The following is a 22,308-nucleotide window of genomic DNA, read 5'->3' on the forward strand; positions in this document are numbered from 1 at the left end:
TAAACCTTTGGACATTGTGTTTTATTCACACCTTCGGCCAGACACAATGAAGAATTAAACATGAAATCTACTCTCACTTTTTTCACTCGAACAGCCGTATTTCGTGTCCTTTGTGCAAAGACAGATCTACAAATTACTTTGATTTACAAACTCTACCGTAAAGAAATTTATTGTAGTTTTGTAATATATAATTTGTAAATAAGAACTGTGGCTGCAATGGCTTTATATTGACGATTATAATGTACATCGTTATCTTCTAATTAAACACGTGGTGAGGATTTGCAAGTAAAGATGGAAATATACTTGACCTTTCCGGAAAAGCAAAATAATTTATAAGAATTTACAACTCTCGTTATGTGTCATTGTAAACCAGAATTGGTCAAACTAATTACATTCTTGATAACTACATGCAAATGGACGTTTACGAAAAAACTGCGTAACTTGAAGAATATTTAATTATTTATGCAATGAGCTGTCATCAAGTTAATTCAACAGAGTGCTTCGGTCAATAGGGTGGTTTCAGAATTATGTAAACTGTGTTGCGTGTGCCCAACATCGTTCCGACCGATTTCAATGCAAATTCTTAGAAAAAGTTTACAAAATGATAAGATTTTCAACAAAAATATTCCGTCAACGTATTTTTAAGGTGTTTATGTGAAAACATAATTGTCAGTTGTTTTTATACGTTTAGAAACCTCACTCGAAGCCACTTATCTTTTATGTATGAGGTTAGGATACGACCTCAAATTAGATTTGACCGAAAATAGTTTCTTTGGTCAGGAAACACTACTAAAAATATGATGTTATGGTGTAGTTCCCAACAGCTTGACATAATATAGTCGTCATTATCGATACGAGGCATTTATTAAGGCCAATTATAACGTAGCGTAATGTTTTATTCAGATTCAGAGAATAAAAAATATTTGCGTCTACGTGACGTGGCTTTTCATTGAAAAATATCCTAATTATTAACAAATACTTGTCTTCTTCGTAATGACGTCACAGATGATGTATGTTTGTCATTAAACAAAATGGTTATTTTCCTTGTTATTGATGTCTGATATGGGAACGTGTCTGGCGCGTAATTTAATTAGTCCATAAATCTTTAGCAACAGGTTGCGAAGGTGTGGTTTAGGGATTATGTTCACTTTCCTTTACTCGTTTTTTTTTCAATATTACAATCAATTTAGACGTCGAGGTATAGCTTATTACTATCTTTGGAAGTATAAGCGGTTCCGTCACTTATAATTAGAGCTTTGATTTCGATTGTGGTTGGACGATTTCGACTGGAAATGTAAGATTTTCATGACCAAATAACGTAAGGAAAGGGTAACAAGTTAATGATCTATTACGAAAATACCATATTTGGCAATGAAATTTTAATGCTACGCAGCAACAAAGACGTCAAATTTTTCATGTATTTTTATTAAACAACTGAAATTTTACAAGAATATTTTCAATAACCTTTAACATTATATTAGAGGAACATTGAAAACTGATAGTAGGTACATCATTTGACCATCCCATGAGACTACAACGTGATCTCAGATATTCTTTTTTGAGAGGGAACGTGACATGATTGAGTAACGAAATTTTGATCGAGCTGACCGAAATTTGATCTCTTATAAGCAGGTCTTGATACTGTTTGGTTGATAGCCTATGTTTTTTATGAATTTTCTTTCAAATTTCAAATCAGAATCATTCAGAGAAAAAGCTAACGTCTGTTCATGACAAACATTAAAATAAATACATGACAGATCGTTATTGATAAAATATTAATCGTTCGTCTATTTGATCAACATTATATCTCTTTAGCTCAAGGTTCACAAGTAATCTTATATGTAACAATGGAATAGCCAAATGTTGGAATCGCCAACCAATTCACTTAAAAAAAAATGCAAAAAAAAATCGTGAACGAAGGAAAAACACTTAGGAATTCAAATCGAACAATTAAATTCAAGATGCTTAAAAGATTGGTATTAAAATAGTTTATAAAATAGTTGCAGTCTGGAACTAACGCAGTCAGGCATTAAATCTTTGTCTGGAAATATAATAAGTATTCAACTTAGAATTCTATTCGTACATCAGCCATACAACATAATGCTCTTGAAATCTTCAATAACAAAAATGATAACCAATTTTAAGAAAAATAAGTAAAGCACGAAGGGTAGTTTTGTTCCAAGAAACGAAAATGTTTAATGTCTTCTTTTCAGTGTAAAATTTTATTTTTCCATTGATAAATGTAATTTCATTTCTCAATGAAATGAGATGCAAATTGTAAGTCTGATGGTGGATAACTTCAATTTATTTTTAACGCTAAAAATCAAGATAATCTTACCATTATATTTCGAAATAAACAAATTATACGTGTTTATCTTTATGGATTCACAGAATTTCACAGATTCACTAATTCAAAAGCGGGTGGAAGAAAAAACATTATTTAAATATTGTAGTTAATCCCAATACTATGAATTTGGGTGAAAAGTCTTGTTAAATATATCAATCCAGTATTTTTTAAAGGGTTTTCCATCCAGCGGCCTTGACCATCAATTTGGCGCTTTCAGTTTTCATCATAATTCAGATAGGATTGGAATATCAATATTTAAATCGACAATTTTAAACGATAGTTTAACCGACTTACCCCCGGTTCCTGATGTACATTTAGCGTTAGTTTATCTATTCAATAGTGTCAAAACTCATATAAAAAAAACGCTATTGAATAGATAAACTACCGCTAAATGTACCTCAGGAACCGGGGTTGCAACCGCAATCAAACATCAAATAAAAAAAAACCTACTTTTTCTTTTTCGAAAATCGAATTGTTGAAAGAGAAAACAAGTAGTAAGATAAGGCAACGGAAAAACATTGTCAGCCAGTCTCAATAACATGGCGGAGGAATATACAAGCATGTATGCTATCTTCATGCTCCATTTAGCTTTCAAAGACGTACCCGAGAAGAACATAAGATGCATAACATTGCATACAACGTTTAACTATAAATGTATTGTGTTAGTATGTCACTTGGTTTGTAACAAAAGTTTTAAAAAGAATACGATCTGACAACTTAGGAGTAATCCTTGACATGCATCGTTTTTCCCGATTATAATTAAGAATTCTGTTTATTTCCAAAATAAAGTAACTGTTAAACGGGCCACCGTCAACAGCCTATGGAGCCAATGATGTTCTGAGTTCTATATTATGCGTACCTCTGCCAGCCTCGCACCTTGCCTACAAGGCTTGTTGCCTACTAAATTGTTGGGCTAGTGGCTAGTGGAAAGAGCAGTATCTAATGTATTTTTTAAATCCATTTTCTCTAAACGATGAATTGATATTTTGATTGCTTTCTGTAGAATTTATATTAATCGTTTACTGATTGATATGTGGCGTGTTTCTATTACTGCTGATTTCCCAAGAGACGAATGTTGGTAATCTGTCTAATATATTCATAATAAATAATAGAAACAAAGTTATGCTGAATGAGGCTTGGCGAAAAGGACACGTCGCTTTAAATCCGTGACGTGATTTTGTATACAATAAATATCAGCGGACGAAGTAGCAAAGGTGAGATACAAAATATGATAGGTTAATTTCTTAATTTCACCTTTGCTTAGACTTATTTTTACCGTATGGTTAGTGGTCAACCTAGTGTCAAAATTGTTCAAGCCTTTGATGGCTTAACGACTGTTATCTTAATTAACAACACCTGAATCCGACTTTTTACGTGCCCTCCAAAAGCACTGAAACGCCCAGTTCAAATATGTGGTCACCCGTCTATGGAATGACCGCGCCAAGGTTTGCTTAACCCACAGATCGTTAACCATTTTTACTAATTCATGACAGCACAAAATTTAAAACCAGATATTTTAAAGTTACCTTTAAAACGGAAGTGATAAAATACAGCGAACCGGGTGGGTGTTGGTTAACAAACGTATAGAACGCCTGGGTAGTATTGGGTACATCGGAAGATTTCACTCAAGTGCACCGTGAGTGGGAGGTACAATTTGTAGCTGTTTGAACAACTCGTGAGGACCTAGTGGGAAACTCGATTTAATTTATTAAAACAGCCGTTTGAAGGTAATTCTTTGGCGTTTAGTTTGGTTTAAGGTTTAATGTTTTTCGAATTTTGTATTTTAGTTTAGAAGAAAGTTTCGTTTTTCTGTTGAATATAATAATATTAACTATTTTATATTTCTTTACTCACTGAAATACTTTTTACAGTTAAAAATATATAGACGAATAACTTACCAGTCTAAGTATTCTAAATTAAAACAAAGATCTTATTCTCAATTCACACACAACCCAAGAATACGGAAAAGGAAAAGTCCGAACTAAGGTCAGTATATTTGCTTCCTAACAATATTCTTAGCCAAATTTCCACGTGATTAGTCGTCATCGAAGCGGTAAAGAGGTGAATTCATCAAACAACAGTTGTTGTTGATGTATTAAGTCTTTGATAACTTATAACTTCGCAGTAGGTGTGTGAACTGAGAGAGGAATGGAAGAACCTAATTAAATAATTTGGCTTTTCGCCAATTTTGTGCTTGTATTGCGTAAAAATGTATTGAAATGTGTAATTTACGCTAAAGACGACTCGGAGTGTTATTATTTTAGTGGCAAATTGCTATTATAAATTCAAGCATAAAAGCATTTCAAAAGAAACTTGAAATGTAATTCCAATTTAAATAAAATAAAATAACAGTCTTCAGCAGATTATGAATGCATGAATAATTCTTATAAATTTTTCAGTTCTCTTTGAGCGTTAAAATTATAATAAGTTTTTATATTATTTGTAAAGATTAACTGGGGTATCAGTTTTTATTTGAGAAATTAGTAGCTGATAGGCAAAATATTTTTGTATATAAATATAATTTAAGACACAAATTAATTTTACTGAATTTAATTATAGCTCTCTTAGGCATTACCGTTTGCCATTGAAACATGTATGTATTTTCTCAACATTTTATACGGAAATGTCAAACATTCGTAAAAACCAGCGTTCACCCGAATTTTACAATATTTATCAGATAAACGGTGGTACCCTACGAGTAGCAAGTTCATATCTTACTATACGTAACAATGGTCATATCAGCAATACTGTTCTTAAAACGTTAGATTAAGATAACTTGTGAATATGTTCAAGTGCATACTAATCCTACGCGGAATGTCCAACACGTAGACTTAGGTTTATAATCTGTAATACCTATTATTTTATTTAGACAGGGTTTAATACCACTAAGATGGATAAGGTGCTTACTATCACAATGGCTAGACAAACTTACAGCAAGCTAGACAGTTTTGCTTTACAAGAATAACAATAGTTATTGTGTTAGTGGTCTGTACGATAGTGCATACGTCGGCTGCTCTCTTTCGCGAGTTCGTTTCCCAGTGTCGGGTAATTTAGACTTTTCTTATTTTGGTGTTAGGAAAAGAGGTTATTTATTTAGCTGTATATGTTTTCTATAAAATCACGGGTGAATTGCATGTGGATTATTGTCTGATAATTCTTCAGGGATTGAAGAAAAAGCAGCTCTATTCACGAGTACTTTTATTGCGCGAGGGGACAATTAGACTCAATGGAAATAAATGTTTCAATTAGAGGCCACTCTGGACTCTACATACATCTCAGAGGAAGATTATTGCAATATTCGTTGCTCGTGTACCAGTAGACTATGTGGCGACTTTAATACTATCGGAAATGCTTTTCTTCCTTGCTTACTTGAAATATTCAACTATGAATTGAAATTATAAGCTTACACATCTCCGCTTTTTAAAATATTTGCTTTGCATGTTCATCATAATGATAGGTGTCCGAGAATTAACCCGAACATCCATTGAACACTACAATTCTTGACCTTTTCGCAGGCTAATATAATGCTCGTGATTATTCCCGTACACTATAATATGAAAAGTTAACTGTTTTGATTGGCTGACAAGTGCACATCGCGTACAGTAGCACTTACCTATAATGTTTAACTAGTTATCAATCTACACTACCATGATAAAGAGAGTGTATTGCTTTTATGTCCTCATGAAAACTGCACCCGTTTAAAAATTTCAGGGTAAGGAGATTTTATGATTTTGTTCTTTTCCCCGCGGGCTTGCGGTTACATAAACGTTTTATGTGCTCAAATACATAATACGACTCTCAGACAACTATCAGTGCAATGTTATTTATAATTCTTGTTAAAGATTGTTCTTGTAGATTGTAACATACAAGAAAACAAACAAGCATAGATAATATCAGTTTAAAGTTTGCGGAAAAATTTTGCTGTAACATTATCATCTTCCGAGAAATGCAGAGTGTCTGTCAAATCTCTTGCATAAAGTTAACATGCAGATAGCACAGTAGCTCTCTCGTATCGGCTCTTACTGCGATTGTATTGATAAGGGATCATATGCTATCCTCTGTCAGATTGTATGGACGTTCGTCAGCCTCTGATAGTGAAAGATAAATTATATTAAGGCATTGGTGTAGGAGATTAAGATGTTTGCTGTCGAATACTGTTTCTCATATTACGTTACGACGTTTAAACCTGGTCTTTACTTTTTAGTAGTTCTTAGTTAAAATATTCGTGTTTAAGAGCTGTGTCATAGAAATCAGTACTTATCGTTTCTCATTTTTGTTTCTTCTTTTGTCTTTAATAACTACGGGTTTATCATAAATAGATTATTATATGCGCTGCATTACTACGGGTAGTAGTGTAGTAAGTATTTAAACCGTTGTGACCGAAAACCGCCTAAGAATAACCATCAAAAGATGCAAGTAAAATTGCTTATACCTCTTAATTTTTCAACGTCACAAAAAATTTTGAAACAATATAGCACGATGTTTGTGTTTATGATCTCTGTGGCAATCTCTCGAGTTGTACAAAAATCTCCTAAATTCTACATGTTCTGATAACGTTATTGGTAACACAATTTGTGCATACTAACCGTGACAAATGTCCAACTATCTTATCGCTACTAAAATTATAGAGAATTGTACTTTATTTTTATTACAATATTGAAACCATTGAGCAGGTGTAAAATCTAGCAAAGTGATACAAAAAAATCTTGAAGTACTTTTTATTTCGAAAAAAACTTATCACGCAAAAGATTATATATATTATAAATATTTTTATACATACATACAAAAAATCACGCCTTTTTCTCGTAGGGGTAGGCAGTAAGGGGACAAGAGAAGTTTGTAAGCATCGTACCAAGTGGCCGATGCTTACAAACTTCCCGTGCTTCATTTACATCAATAAGGTACATCTTGATATATTATATCTACAGGACCGCCGAGTACCGCACCTAAAGTTATTGCAAGACACCAACGATATGTTTTTAGTTAGTACCCGTGTCAATTTTCTTATCTATTCTTCATATTTATTTCACAAAAATTATATTTACAATATTTGTTCAACTCTGCTAAAACTTACCTGTTTGTTGTGCATGTACCACACATACAATAAATCATATATCAAATAGATAACAAATATAGAAATAAAGCAAAAACATCGACCTACATAGATATAAGCAGGTAAGTTTGAAAACATCCCCATTAAGTGTGACACGAAACTCCACGCACTCGTGTAATGAAACTCATCAACCGTTGAAATTGATCCCAAGTTCCAACACATCGGCAACTGGTTGGAAACTCGTTGATGATGTCAGATAATCAGGATAAGTATATTTGCACCAGCCAAGATTCAATCACACCTACCTAATGTTACTTGACGTATACGGTTTAACAAGCTTTTTATTTTGATCTGAAATTGTTGAGACATCTTGAATTGTTTGGTAAAAGTAGATCAGGCATTTATACATAGGATTATGCCGTTGAAAGTGCAGTCTGATCTATTAATAAACTTCCCTAGAAGGCTATAATGTAATAATGAATGAAGATTGTAAAATACTGCATAGTTATATAATTTACGGTACGATATCTCCGACTAAACTGTCCAATATCTATCCATCGTAATAAAATTTGCATTTGAAGTTTAATAAATAAACTAATTACATCACTATTAAGTTCGTGTGTTAATCTCAATTAGTGTCGTTTAACCGAAACTCCCTATAACCAAAACATTTTCCCATCAACAGTAATATTAAAAAGTACAATGAAACTCTAAGTCCATTAGATTGTTAAGTAAACAGCACAAATTAAACGATCTAAGCAATTGTGAACCGCCTTGCGGGCGCCCGAGCAATCTAATTAGTGAGAATACTCGAGTATTGGCTATAGTAGACGTTGTACGAGCTGTAGGCTATGTCGTTTACGAGGCTCGCCACCCGCCCCGCATTGATACAGCCTTTAAATGAATTGACCAGATAGTAAAGTACTCTTTCAGTTCCGTAAAAAATGTAATACATTTATAATCAGTTGCGTCTTTTTCATCAGTCTCTACTATCAAGTATCGAAAGGGTGTACTGCAAAAATAGTTCCTACAAAGCCCAGAATTTTTGGGTAGCTAGCAGGTTGCGGTGGCGACAGTATTAGAAAATAGCCCCTCAGATATTCGAAATTTTAATTACGAAGGTCATAAGGTACTTATTAGGTACGGGTACCTTATGAACTGCGAATTACTGTACAGGTTTTTATATGGTTTTGATTGATATTTTAAGCACATAAATAACTCGTGAATGTTCTAAATGTGTATTAAGCATACTGAACCCACTGAAAGACCTATGGAAGGCGTGGATGCGAGATTATGTATTCCCGGAATTTGTTCGAGATGTGTTATTTAAAAACGTTCCAAGTATTTTTCTTGTATGTATGAAAACTCTTCTTGCTTCAGAAAAGCTTGATTCATATTTAACTTTGTTTTAAATGCATTTTAATAAAAATGCGATTGTTTTTTGAACCGAAAACAACTCTTTTTCATCGTAAAGGAAATCCAACCGACTATTATGTCGGCGAGAATTTAATTTCACTTCGTTTTATTCGCTGCCGTTTGCTCTTTTTTCACAAAGACTCCGACTTTCAATTAGCGGATCATCAAAAATACTTTTTTGTTATAAAAAAGTAATTATAAATTTGAAAAGTTAAGTAAATAATGTCTATGAAATTATTTTGTAGTGTCTAGACTTAATGGTCGAGTACCTGAACAAATTAAATAAATATAAATTCATAATTTGAATTGTATTGGTGTCGTTTAAAGTCTGTCTATTTATCTAAAAATAAATTAAACTAATGTATTGTCAAAAGACCGATCTAAACTTATACTGACCTAATTGTATAAAAAAAAACATTAGCAATATTAGAAATCTACATTATCCTTGATAACAAGTTATTTTTGTCTCCGGATATACCGTAAATCATCTCTCAAGCCGAAAACTTCTGAAATAATTAATTTCGTTACATATCTAATAAAACGTAGGCAAATTATAGTATTAAAGCAACTTCAAACAAAACAATGACCCGGAACAATGACAAAATGTGTTGAAACATTAAAGCGCGTAGGATATTACAACACATTTTGTCACTGTTGGTCTTGCAACATTAGATCTAAATATTATGACCGAATTTAATTACAAAAATGAGGCTTCAATTCAAGCCTCAAGCTTATTACTAACTATTACGCAACATGCAGAATGAAACTACTGACTTGATAAACATTTGCTCAGCTCCCACGCAAGGCATCCACTCGTAGTTGTATGCGAGTGGATGCCTTCAGTAATGTGTCAGGCGTGGGCATGTCTTGTGTCTCTATTCAAACGTCATCCACTAAAATTCTAGACTATTCTAAGATCTATTGTTTTAGCTAAAATAAACATTGTAAAGAGCAGCCAGTACCTAGGATATATTCCAGGAAAATGAAAGATGTGTTAACGCACGTGGTGAAAAGCGTTGAATTAGAAAAGTATCTATATCTTTAAGCATTCAATTGCCTGATTTATATAAGCGATTAACACATTTTATGCATTTGTGAACTCCTTTTTCGATACACAAATGTTAAACTTGGACAGAGTGACTACCTTACGACAGTTAAGGGTCTTAAAATAGTATATAAAAAGACTACGAGACTTATCCCATTATCCGACGCGCACCTTAAAGCGGGTAATGTATTTATTTCCTAAAGCATTGCTAAGCTAACTTTCTCAACCGATATCTCTATATCCAGAAAACTGTTTACAAATAAAGAGAACGCATTTGAGCTTTTACAGAATTGTATGTATCTATCTATAATACGATGGACGTTATCTATACACATATTATACAGGACTTCATTAACCACCAGACAAAGTTCACAGATACATAACAAAGGCGCTGGCTAGGATTATTCAGCACTATCGGTTGTCGCAGAGGTGTCGGTGACAAAGTAAAAGTTTGACATTTAACTGCATCGAGACGACGGCGCGGATACTGATGCAATTCTGAGAATGTTCCTATAGCAATGGATTGTTCTAGAAAGACTTGTTGATTAATATCTCAGGAATTATTTATTGGTATTAGAATAGGCTGGTTTTAATATTATAATTGTGTGAAAAATTGTGACAACAGATGATGGGTGGGTGAATAAGAGCCAGTTTCGTGGCTTCTGGATAACTGCCGAATAACTTATCTTATAAATAAAGTCGTAATTGTGTGAAAATAACTGCTCAAATTTCGCCTGACAAGCTGTTTGATATTTATTCAAATTAATACTGAGTCTAAATGTCTTAAATTGTATAACCAAAATTCCTAGAAATCAATATTTGACGAATAAATCGAAGTACCTATCTAACCTCACAATGTGCAGTTGCCAGAATACAGAAAGTTTATTAAGCACAACGTAGTTTCATGCCCGTCAATTTGAAAATTCCTAACTTTATTGCTCCCGCTGAAAGGTTGAACTTTAAAAAATACGCGAGATCGTTGCATTTTTGAGGTGCGAATAAAATTGTAAAGCCCATTTACGTCGGCTGTCAGACTAGTCTATCCAGTATAGGATCTGACATTAGTTTTTAAAAATAGGTGCTGCGTCAAATCCTGTGGAATCCAATTAAGTGTTTTTCAAAGATACCTTTTTGAATGTTTAATCTTACAGTTGCATTTACTGTTTTATGAAGATATTGATTATTTTAAATATTGCACATTTACAGTTCAGTGACCCTGTCATAGACGTAATTCAATCAATAGGAGTCCGTGAAGGCAATTATAGTAATTTTATTTTTTTACAAAAATGTGAGTCTCTTCTATAACAGGTTTTTTACTTTTGGCACCATATTTTTAGAAACACCTAAAACTATTATATGACTTCCTGTAAAAGCGTTGTAAAACTAAATAAAGGTCCTAACAGGCTAAGTGGCTGTGAGTTTTATTACAATTTTCCTTGTTCCCTGTACGTAGTTCATCTCTCGTCATAAAGTGGACGTTTTTCTTCAACAAAGACAATAAACATTCCTCGCCAATTGAGATGACCTTTCTTTGAAAGCGAGAACTGACGTTTGAAATGTCATACACTTAGAAAGAGAATTTCTGATGTTTTCTGATGAAGTAAGGAAACTTGATGCATATTGTATTATTACAGAGTGGAGTTTATAATACTTATAAGAGCTCTTCTAAAAATATTGTTTGGAAAAGTACGAAAAGATTTTCATGAATCCATAATTACTGCCTTATACATCTTGTAAGGTCAGATTAGATGCAAAGTATACACAATACAATTTGAAAAATTCAGAAATTTACACTTAGTTGATAATAAATGAAAATCATTATTTTGATAAGATTCTGAAATTAATAAATAAGAAAGTAAACATAAATAAGGAAGAACATGAATAAGGAAGGAAACCTAAAAGACTCTATTATAAGTCCATCGTTAATCTAATAAAGTTAACCATACGACAAACATTCTTAATCACAATCTATAACACAATTTGCAGTAAAGGTAAGAACCATCCGACTATCACTTTGAATTATACAACATACACCAGCTCTTAAAACAAAAAAAAACAAACAAGGAAACGTTTATCACGAAAAAATTGAGACACCGTCTTAACGAAGTGGTATGTTCAGGCCGATGGAACGAACAAGTGACTTCAAAGGCCCCGAACAGCAAACAATAGTTATTAACAAAATAAACTCGCCTAGCACTTGCCCTTTGACTTTACGTCTAATTCGATTACGTACTTGTTCAGAGACCCTTACTTCACTTGCCTTTATATAATGTAGGTCACTGGAATCAGTCAGATGTTTAAACATGATTGACCGTGAAAATGAAAATTTCAGTTTTATATGTTGTAGTGAACAATATTTGGGAAAATGATCGTTTTGAATATTTTAGGGTAAAAAATTGGGAAGGATGAAGTTTTTTTTTCTACATTTATTGCACATGCATTTATACCTTTCCTGAAGAAAACCAATTCTTTCTCTTCAAAATAAAAAAATATATTCCAAATGGTTATTAAATGATTGTCTAGTATTTTAACTTTCCAAAAAAAACTGTTGAAAATGTCAATTATGAAATATTCTTTGGGAGTAAATTAAGACCATATTCGACGTTCACTTACGTACATAGTTTTATAGAAGAGCACTAGGTATATTTTTTATCAAAGAGTAAGTAATAAGTACAGTTCATCGTCCTATAATAACATCCCTGTCAAAGATCGTAGTATGCAAACCTACCCTTTTCATTCCCTTTTAAATGACCTTTATCATAGTGTAATCCATTGAAAAGCAAGGTTATGAATGAACCATACACTACTCCTATCGAGGTTTTAAGTTTAGACACACTTACTAGTCATCCTAAAGACTTCATTCATTTTTTGATACACGTAACCTTTAAGAATTGGACTATTACTAACTCACAAGACTCAAAGGCGAATACCAGTGGTGTCCAATATAATGAAAGTGCTAAATCGTAAATTTTTAGCTTTTAAGACTGTAGTAAGTATCTATACTTAATATTATAAAGCGGAAGAGTTTGTTTGTTTGTTTGTTTGTTTGTTTGAACGCGCTAATCTCAGGAACTACTGGTCCGATTTGAAAAATTCTTTCAGTTTTAGATAGTCCATTTATCGAGGAAGGCTATAGGCTATATAACATCACGCTACGGTCATTAGGAGCGGAGTAGCAACGAAAAATGTTACAAAAACAGGGAAAATTTTGCCCATTCTCTTAGGTGACGCAAGCGAAGTTGCGCGGGTCAGCTAGTAATGTATAAAGTATTAAAATGGTTTGGTGATGTTTAAGGACAATATATCTTTAGAAAGCGGCATAATCTTAAACTTAGCAAGAACAAGTAGCTATAAAATGCGACTCAATACAGATCGCTATTTAAACCAGCAAGTTTATAATAACCTAAAATAGTATTTTATTAACAATATATTATTTTTGAAATGAAAAAAAAAATGAATATCACAAAAAGCTATGCAATGTTCTCTATTAAAATAATGCAAACTGTAAGATCAGAATAACTATCAGTGAGTCACATGAACTCAAAATTTATCGAATGGATTCCCATTCGATAAATTTAAAACCTATCTAATGTAATGAGTCAGAAATATGTCAAGCTTAACATTCCTAACTGTTGCCTCATCCGATTTGTCCGAATCTATACTAATATTATAAAGCTGAAGAGTTAGTTTGTTTGTTTGAATGCGCTTATCTCAGGAATTACTGGTCCGATTCGAAAAATATTTCAGTGTTAGATAGCGCATTTATCGAGGAAGGCTACAGGCTATATATCATCACGCTACGACCAATAGGAGCAGAGTACCGGTATTTTTTTTTTACAAAAACGGGGAAAATTTTGACCCTTTCTCTCTTATGTCACGCAAGCGAAGTTGCGCGGGTCAGCTAGTGTATGATAGAAAAATATATTTTCTTTGACGATATATCGCTGATGTCCCGCAAAATGGTTAGTACTCGTAACCTGTGGTCCTTAATGACTACATGTATGGATATGAATGAAGCAAGGAAAGTTTGTAAAGATCGTACCAAATGTCGCTCTTTCTCTTCCTACACCTATAGGAAAAAGGCGTGATTTTATGTACAGTCAGCCCCATAAGTCGCTTTACACCTTCATATTTTCAAAACCTCTTTATTACCAAATGTTAATAAATACAAGAACAAAATCAGGTAAAATTTGTTGGAATCAATAATTTCGATCACCGTCAGATGTTTTCTCGATGGAATAATATGCAATTACTACAAATATAGGGTTTCGAAAGATTGAATATGTTCAGCGACTTTTGGAGCTGGCTGTACGTATGTTGTCGTTATAATGTACCATGAATATGGCGATAATTTTCTTTACCTTTTTCAACGGTCACTTGGCTTTTACGCAACCCACAAGCTTCCGTTATTAAATGAATTGTATTACTGACTTATACGGTAGGTCTTCCTCAAATACGACCTCACGGAATACAGGAATTTTGTTAGAAAACATCATTTGAATAAAATGAGGGGCTAAAAAGTCTTTAGGATACATAATTAAAACGAATGGTGAGTTTTTAAAATCAACGAAGTTGTAAGTGAAATTAATTTAAGTTGATATTTGTAGGACATAGGGTAAGTTATCAATAAAATAAAACAATGTATAAATCGAATCGATTCATAAGATCCCCTTTATCCCGTGACCTTTTATTTGTTTCTGTATTTTTTACTTTCTACGAAGAATTAGTAATTTTATAAGAATACGTAATGATATGACTAACTAACATGAAGCTTCGTATTTAAAACGTCTATACTATTATTTAGAAGCTATCATTACTGGAATGAAGTCACATTCTTAATTACTTCAAGTTATAATTAGTCGGGCACTGTAATTATATTATACTGACCTAAGCCACGAGCGTTACTTAGAATTTTGTCCAAAATTATTGATCCATGGTATTTTAAATTGCTTTTTATCACAACCTTCAAATGTCATAAACTGTCAGCTCTAAAAAAATATCTTAATATTTAGCAATTCAGCGATCAAATAACATGAAATATGAAAGTGAAAAGTGAATATATATAGCTTCACTAGTCGTGCTTTATATAAAGCACCACTAGCGAAGCTGAGGTTTTGTTATAATGCGTAACAACTAGTATAGGCAAAGCAATGTGAGATTATTTTTATTGCTACAAGCCATTAAGAAACGTGTCGTATTATAAAGCAAATGAAATTAGGAAATGGGTAGTTGTGAGAAAGTAACAAAACTTGTTTAATTCATAGATAAAGGTCACAAATCAGACAGGAAAGACGTAATAAGAATACGACATACGAATATTTTGTTTTGCGCAAGTAAAAGGTCAATTTCTACTTCGCCGTACGTCTATCCATCCATCAATCACCACCTTCGCGAGTCTACTAACTGACCGTTTATTGTGTTGTCCGTGTCTGTCATTTATGACAAACTTACTCTGATGTTACTTACGATTTCAGAGAAATTATTATGAATACACCTTTTGTTAATTCTGCGATTAGAAACACGATTAGATCTTTTAGCTTATTTATAAATTCTTTGATTATCTGGTTGCTTCTTGCAGAGATTTTATGTTTATTCAATGTACGAAGTATAGAAAATATAGTCCGACAATTAAGCAAAACGTTTAAGTATGTCGAAACGATTATCTAGATCATATTTTTTTACAAACATTTCCAATCTAAAGGCCTACTGCAGCTGCATACTACGAATTTTCTATTCCTCCAACTGTTACTACTCTAGCTCTCCACTAAATTGTTGGACTATTATACATTTTGATACCCGGAACTAATCATCTTAAATTCATGAACAAGATTGCATTTAGTAAATACCCAGTCAAGATAAAACTAAAGAAGATATAAGGTATATAACTTTACGTATTTTCCACAACGCTACGAAAATGATTAGACGTACAAGTAGGTATTGAGTGTCATGAAAAATTACACTGTCTATGATAACAATGTTCATGACATATTCAATAGTTGTGACGCGACGTACTTAATCTATTGTAGTAGTAACATGTATAGACTGAAGACTTATACTTTACAACCATAAATCGGTTTTTATGTTACTAGAATGAGCTCTGCAACATTTCTTCATCAGGGGCCGGATAAGTTATTTGATGGAGAGAACAATTAACGCCGAGACGAAAAAAGAGATTATGTTAGTTGATTTCTCTAGCTAAGCGCGAAGGTTTGGCGTAACCCAAGCGGTATACGACAAACATGAAACGCTGAGGTTTGAACCCACGACCTATTTGACGAGATGCTGACAAAAAATGGGTTTCATACACCCTTAGGAATGCATATTTTCAGGTGTAACCGATATAAGTAGTGAAAAGTGTGCTATTCACAGGTCAAGTACGGACTTTATGCCATGCTGTATGACAATAAATGCCATGACCAATGCATGTTTATTAAATTTTGCTATTCCGTTCGTGACACTTACCCTTATAATAATGCTATAACTGTTACTAAATTATATTGTTTCAAAATCATCTTTTACTAAATTAGATAATTCTGTAGAATCTGTGTCTGACTGGTCAGATTCGGCATAAGACAATGGCGTACTTTGATCTTGGAGGCACAGATCCAACTCGGGTCAGTGAGCCAGATAAATAAGTTATTTATTGATTTATAACTTACTTTAAATTATTAAAAAGTCAAACATAGTAAAGTTAAGCATTTGAACAAAGAAACATTGCTTAAAAGTTTTGTTTTTGTGCAACTCAAAACAATGTGTAGCCAAAATAATGAGAGGTAGAGTAGTAGGTTGAATAGAATTCGCAATAGGTGCGTATTTTAACGGTTCAAAATTATCAAAAAATTGTCAGTGACGGTGAAATTGTAGTTTTGCAAGTCAATACATAATTAAACTCGTAATTACTGCATTTTTTCAATTAACAAACAGAATGAAATTGGCTGAAATGAAGCAGAATGTTCGCCGTTCATCAACAAACTGGAAGTTCCCAAGAATGTAGCAATCAAATCGAAATATCAGCGAATCTCGATTAAAAGGTAAAAATAAAAGAGTTGAACTTCCACGAACTCAGAGTTTCTGCACTTTTCGATTTATATTTTTATGGCATCTTGAATCTCTACTAATAAAATATGTATATTGTGCAGTTTGTTACTGTGACTACAGATTTTTTATTTTCGTACCACGTAAAGGTGAATAAGAAACCCACTTATTGCGGTTCACAAAAATTGGTGAAACATGCTGAGCTTACGACATCCAGTGCAGTCGTAGCAAAGGAACGACCATGACCACATTTGGGCCACACCTATACCAAGGTAAATATCTAGCAGTTTTTTCAAACGTTTCAGCCAAAGAATTAGTTTTTAGAAACACAGGCATAGCCTCATGGTAAAGTATTGTATATAAAAATATCGTCAGTACACTTTGTTTGAAAGCAGTCTTATAAACGCCGAGTTGTTTTGTTGACTTAGAACTTCGCAATTAAGAAATAAAGTATCGAAATTAACGATAAATTCTTAGAAATTTCATTAAGTACTTCTGTCTAATGTTAAATTACGTCACTCGGTTTGTAGACTTGTAAAATTTTAGGTTTATCCCGTATCGCATATGAGTAATTTAAGGAAAATAAAAAGTATGAAATTCAATTATGATATTACATTGTAACTGTTATAAGTATATAGATTTTATTATGTTGGTAGATAAAGATGGAGGTTCGTGAGTGCGTTACCAGAATACCAGCTTTCTTCGGCGCACTTTACTGGTGAGCTAGCGTCGGTGGAATAGGGCGTGTAAACACACGCGAATCACCACCAATCTGAGGAAAGTTGGAACTTCAATGATAAAAGATAATTCAGTCTTCAGTAATATAACATTTATAATATATGATTTCATATTTTAACTTCTTTAATAGTGAAAAAATAAATCACAACATTAAAAAAGGACGTTAAACTAACATAAAAAAATTAAATAAATATTTCGAGGTTGGTTTTAAATATCACACGTAATATTGATGGTCAAAATTTTCCGATTACATTGTAGTTGAAGGCTGCATCATGAACCCAAGGGACATTTGAAACACCAATACTTTTGATAAACCGATAACAGTTGCCACTGTGTTATCACTTGACATGTGATAACAGCACGCGTGCACAATCATAACGTTGCCAAGATCTGAGACAAAAGTCTAGAACTATTATGTAAATTCTTAATATTGGAATTTTTGTTACTAAGCTGTCTGATTAAGAATGATTTTTGTACAACTTATGCCAATTAAACCTTAGTAGGTATATGAATTGTATACACATTCCGTATACTTATATGATTGTAAAAGCCCAACTCTCAATGGTAGAAGTCCGAAAAATTATTTTATTTTGAACTTTTACCACTTTTCACTATTCACTATATATGTATACTACTAATACATATGTTTAAGTATGTTTAAGGACAATACATATTATTATAAATGAAATTCACCCATTATTGTTAGTTCCTCGTAATAGTGACGAGGAATGTGTTAATTTTGCTATAGGTACAGCGTACTCCACACTCTGAACGCAATTTGTCGAAATTGTTAATCACTCGCTCACAGAGTACAGTGACATGTGTTAAAGAAATGTGTTAAATTCAGTTTGCATTATAACTTGTTCATACTTTGGTACAAGAATTTTGCAAAAACACTCGATATTGACGAACGAGTATCTTTATAAGAGGATTATTAGATAAGTTATGACGTTAGTCCATCTAAGCGATGAAAGTCACCAATAGTATGGGTTTTAAAACAGCGCATCAACTCTTAAAATTCCATTCTACGTCACTAGTTATCTTCTAAAACTTCTGTGATATAAATGTAAACAGCTTTTTATCAAAGCAATGCATTCTATCATACAGTCGTCCACATTTTAAAACGAAAGACAAGAAATCAACAAAAATCGAAGCAATCCACAAAACACATCCTAGATTTTCTGCCCAAAACTATTTCTATCCAAAATAATACCACAATATCTTCAGTAATCTTCACAAAACTATTTCTTTCTACAAAAATCCGGACAATGATTGTCATTAGACGTCTCAGAAAGGACATACACTTACATTATTGACATTTTATTTGACACTCGCGCAGCATGTGTCGTGTGTCGTGTCCGAGAGCACGGTGTATTGTGTCCGATACATCTCACAAATTAATAACTTCCCTCACGACGTCGCTACTCTGTCCATAACTATTATTGCTATGAAATCCGTACTTATTTTTACTTCGACAGTAAGAAGACTTCGTCTATTTTGCAGTTACCGGCTGGTAAACGATCAGTGGGATAAAAATCTTTGGCTGTTTGTATTAGCTGAATGGTTACGTGCTACGTAGGGCAACTTAAAAATCAGTCTTGATTTTTAATTGATTAACCTTATTTATCTATATACAATATACATAAAACTCAAAGGTGACTGACTGAGTGACTGACATAGTGATCTATCAACGCACACTAGACGGATCGGGCTGAAATTTGGCATGCAGATAGATGTCATGACGTAGGCATCCGCTAAGAAAGGATTTTAATAAATTTCACCCCTAAAGGGATAAAATAGGTGATGAATGTTTGTATGATAATTCTGTCTTAAATCACAAACCACGCGGACGAAGTTGCGGGCAAAAGCTAGTTAGGATATATTCATATATTGAACGATAGACAGTTTGAACTTGCGATAAAAATGTCTTAAAAATGTACTATGTAAATGTTACCAAATTTTAAGCAAATTCATTGTGTTAGGCTACAGTATCTAGGGAGAAAACCCTACATTTGTTTGCAAAATTACATACATACATACATCTACCTACAGAATAGACTGAGTAATTTCTGTAACTAGAGTATTACTGAAATTAGTTGTTAAATAAATAATGAGGGCATCAGTCTGACTGTTTTCATAACTAATGGGACTGAACCTTGCTTACACTGTGCAAACTTTATCACAACTACAAAACGAATTTTCTCTGAGGAGTCCTTAATTTAATTATCAATGCTTGTTATATTATAAATGCAAAGTCTGTCTAACTGGTATACTTTTAAAGCTAAACTATTGATCCTATTTAGACCTCGGTTTAAGACAGTCGGTTGCCTGAGTCAAATAGACTTTTAAATTCACTAAAGCGGAGCTTCTTGAGCCATCTAGTGCTAAAATAAAAGTATTGTCGGTCCATTTCAGTGAGAACGTAATAGGTATAGGTTATGTTATATCACCGGAAAGACATTTTTGCAAAAACTATCCACGCAAGATCGCGGTCCAAATATAGTTTCATAAAAACATGACAAATCTTACAAAACAGACACGAAATTAATATTTTCCTCAACAAGAATCTTAGTAATTATTGTAAAACATATCATTATTATAACAAGTACCAATAATGTTGTTTGAAGACAAAATTAATGAATTAATACTCGGAACTGAACAAACTTTCCCGTTTCCATTGAATTACATTTCTTTTGTTGGCTCATTATATAGAAGTTCGATTACTTATGAACTCACTAAGCTATTAAATTGACTTGAAGAGGAAATTGCAAAAGATACATTTAATACAAATGAATATAAACAGGAAGTCTTGGAAAAAAGGTCAATTTTAAATAGAAAAGTATTTTCTAAAACTATGAAAGGACAATTTTCTCGACGTCATTTTTTAATTAAAATATATTTTTATGAGTTTCTGTTCGTGAGCGTGTATTTCCCTATTGGCTGGAAAGCTTTTCAATTGTGTTAGCCAGCGATGCATACGACACGGTACCAACGTTGACAATTTATGACTTATTAACACAGAGTTTTCTTAACCATTTTTATTATTTTTACTTTCCTTTTAAACGATATTGTTTTGCATTTTAAATATTCTTACTACCACGTGGAATAAATTGATGATGTAGTATTTTTCTTCATGTTTTTATAAATTATTTATTTGTTCTATTTATAACCATTGTGCGTAGTGTAGTAATTATTAATTGAGGAAAATCTGAGACGCAAGGAGTATCATTAATAGTAAAGGAATGCATGTATGCATATACATCAGACCAATAGTAAAATAACTACTTACTACTACGTTAATAAAGGCGTTAAGATCTCCTTAACAAGATTGAACCATATAATTTTTGTTTTAAAGCCAATTAACGAAACAGAGTACAAAAATTTCATATCACTAGTAATCATTAACTTAATATTTAAACTAGCTTTATATATGTAATATCATATACCTTTAAGTCATAAAACTGATGAGAGAGTTCACCTTTATGTAGCCAACTACAATATTCTATTCTTAGCAAACAAGACTGTCAATTGGTTGAAAAGAGGGCGTCATCACTAAAATATTAGATGCGTAGATACATAATAATATAATATGTATATTAGGTTGCTCACCAATCTGCTTGTTATATCAAAGTTTCTAGTAAATATAGTTCATCCAAACATAAATAAGAATGATAATAATCAGGCCTTTTAAGCACGCCTGTTTCTCGCCAACTCGGAGAAAAGGGAGCTGATACTAAAAAGAAGACCAGAGAATCGTCCAGGATCTATGGAGTATGGCCCCTTGCAGTCTACTTAAAGTTGCATGCATTTAAAATATTCTCAAGAAAGAAATAAACATACCAATACAGACATCCACTTCTTATTACTATATCCAAGACGTATCAATTATAATGACAACGTTTATAGAAAAATGGCGTATTTACTGTATCAATTACGGGTGCACATGTTCATAAACGTTAAAGAGTATGTAGCATTTTATTCGCGTGACGCTACACAAGGTCATGTGGACATTTTACTGAGCTTGATTTGTGATAATACTGACTCACAAATTGGTTAATACGACGGCCGATGGCTAGACTTTTTGTAGCGATTTATATTCGGCGACGAAAATGTCGTAGAGTGTAGATAGTTTAAAATTATGATTTATCATAGTTTGAGAGCATTACTACTATTAGAAATAATTCAAGATCCATCAAATAAATCCATCTATGATTTTGTCGCAATTCATATGAGTTATCTCAGTTCTTATAAATTCAATTATTGGAAAATTATATTATCGATGGTCGATAATGGCTAATATCGACGCTTTTTGGAAACAAACACCATATTTACTGCTAATTAGGAAGTGAAATGTTTCAAATAGATCTAAAAGGCAACAGATGTTTTGTTTAATCGTAATTGTAAAGTTTAATCAACTTTAGACAGCCTAACCCCTTAAAAGATGGTCTTATGTAGCTAATGTACCACCAACAATATGACATAATGGAATAGCTTCCTTCTATCGTAGATGCGCAAGAATAAAAGAGTGATCGTATCTCTTACAGCTTCGACTGCGACTGAGACGATTTTTACAATAAAATAAAGTAGACATCTGCGACAATTTAGTCGTTGCAATCGCACCAGTAGCCGCTGCTCTTAGCTCGGATAACTGTTGATAGACAATATCTCGCGTCT

This window comes from Anticarsia gemmatalis, chromosome 14 (assembly GCF_050436995.1).
Source record: "Anticarsia gemmatalis isolate Benzon Research Colony breed Stoneville strain chromosome 14, ilAntGemm2 primary, whole genome shotgun sequence".
NCBI lineage: Eukaryota > Metazoa > Arthropoda > Insecta > Lepidoptera > Erebidae > Anticarsia > Anticarsia gemmatalis.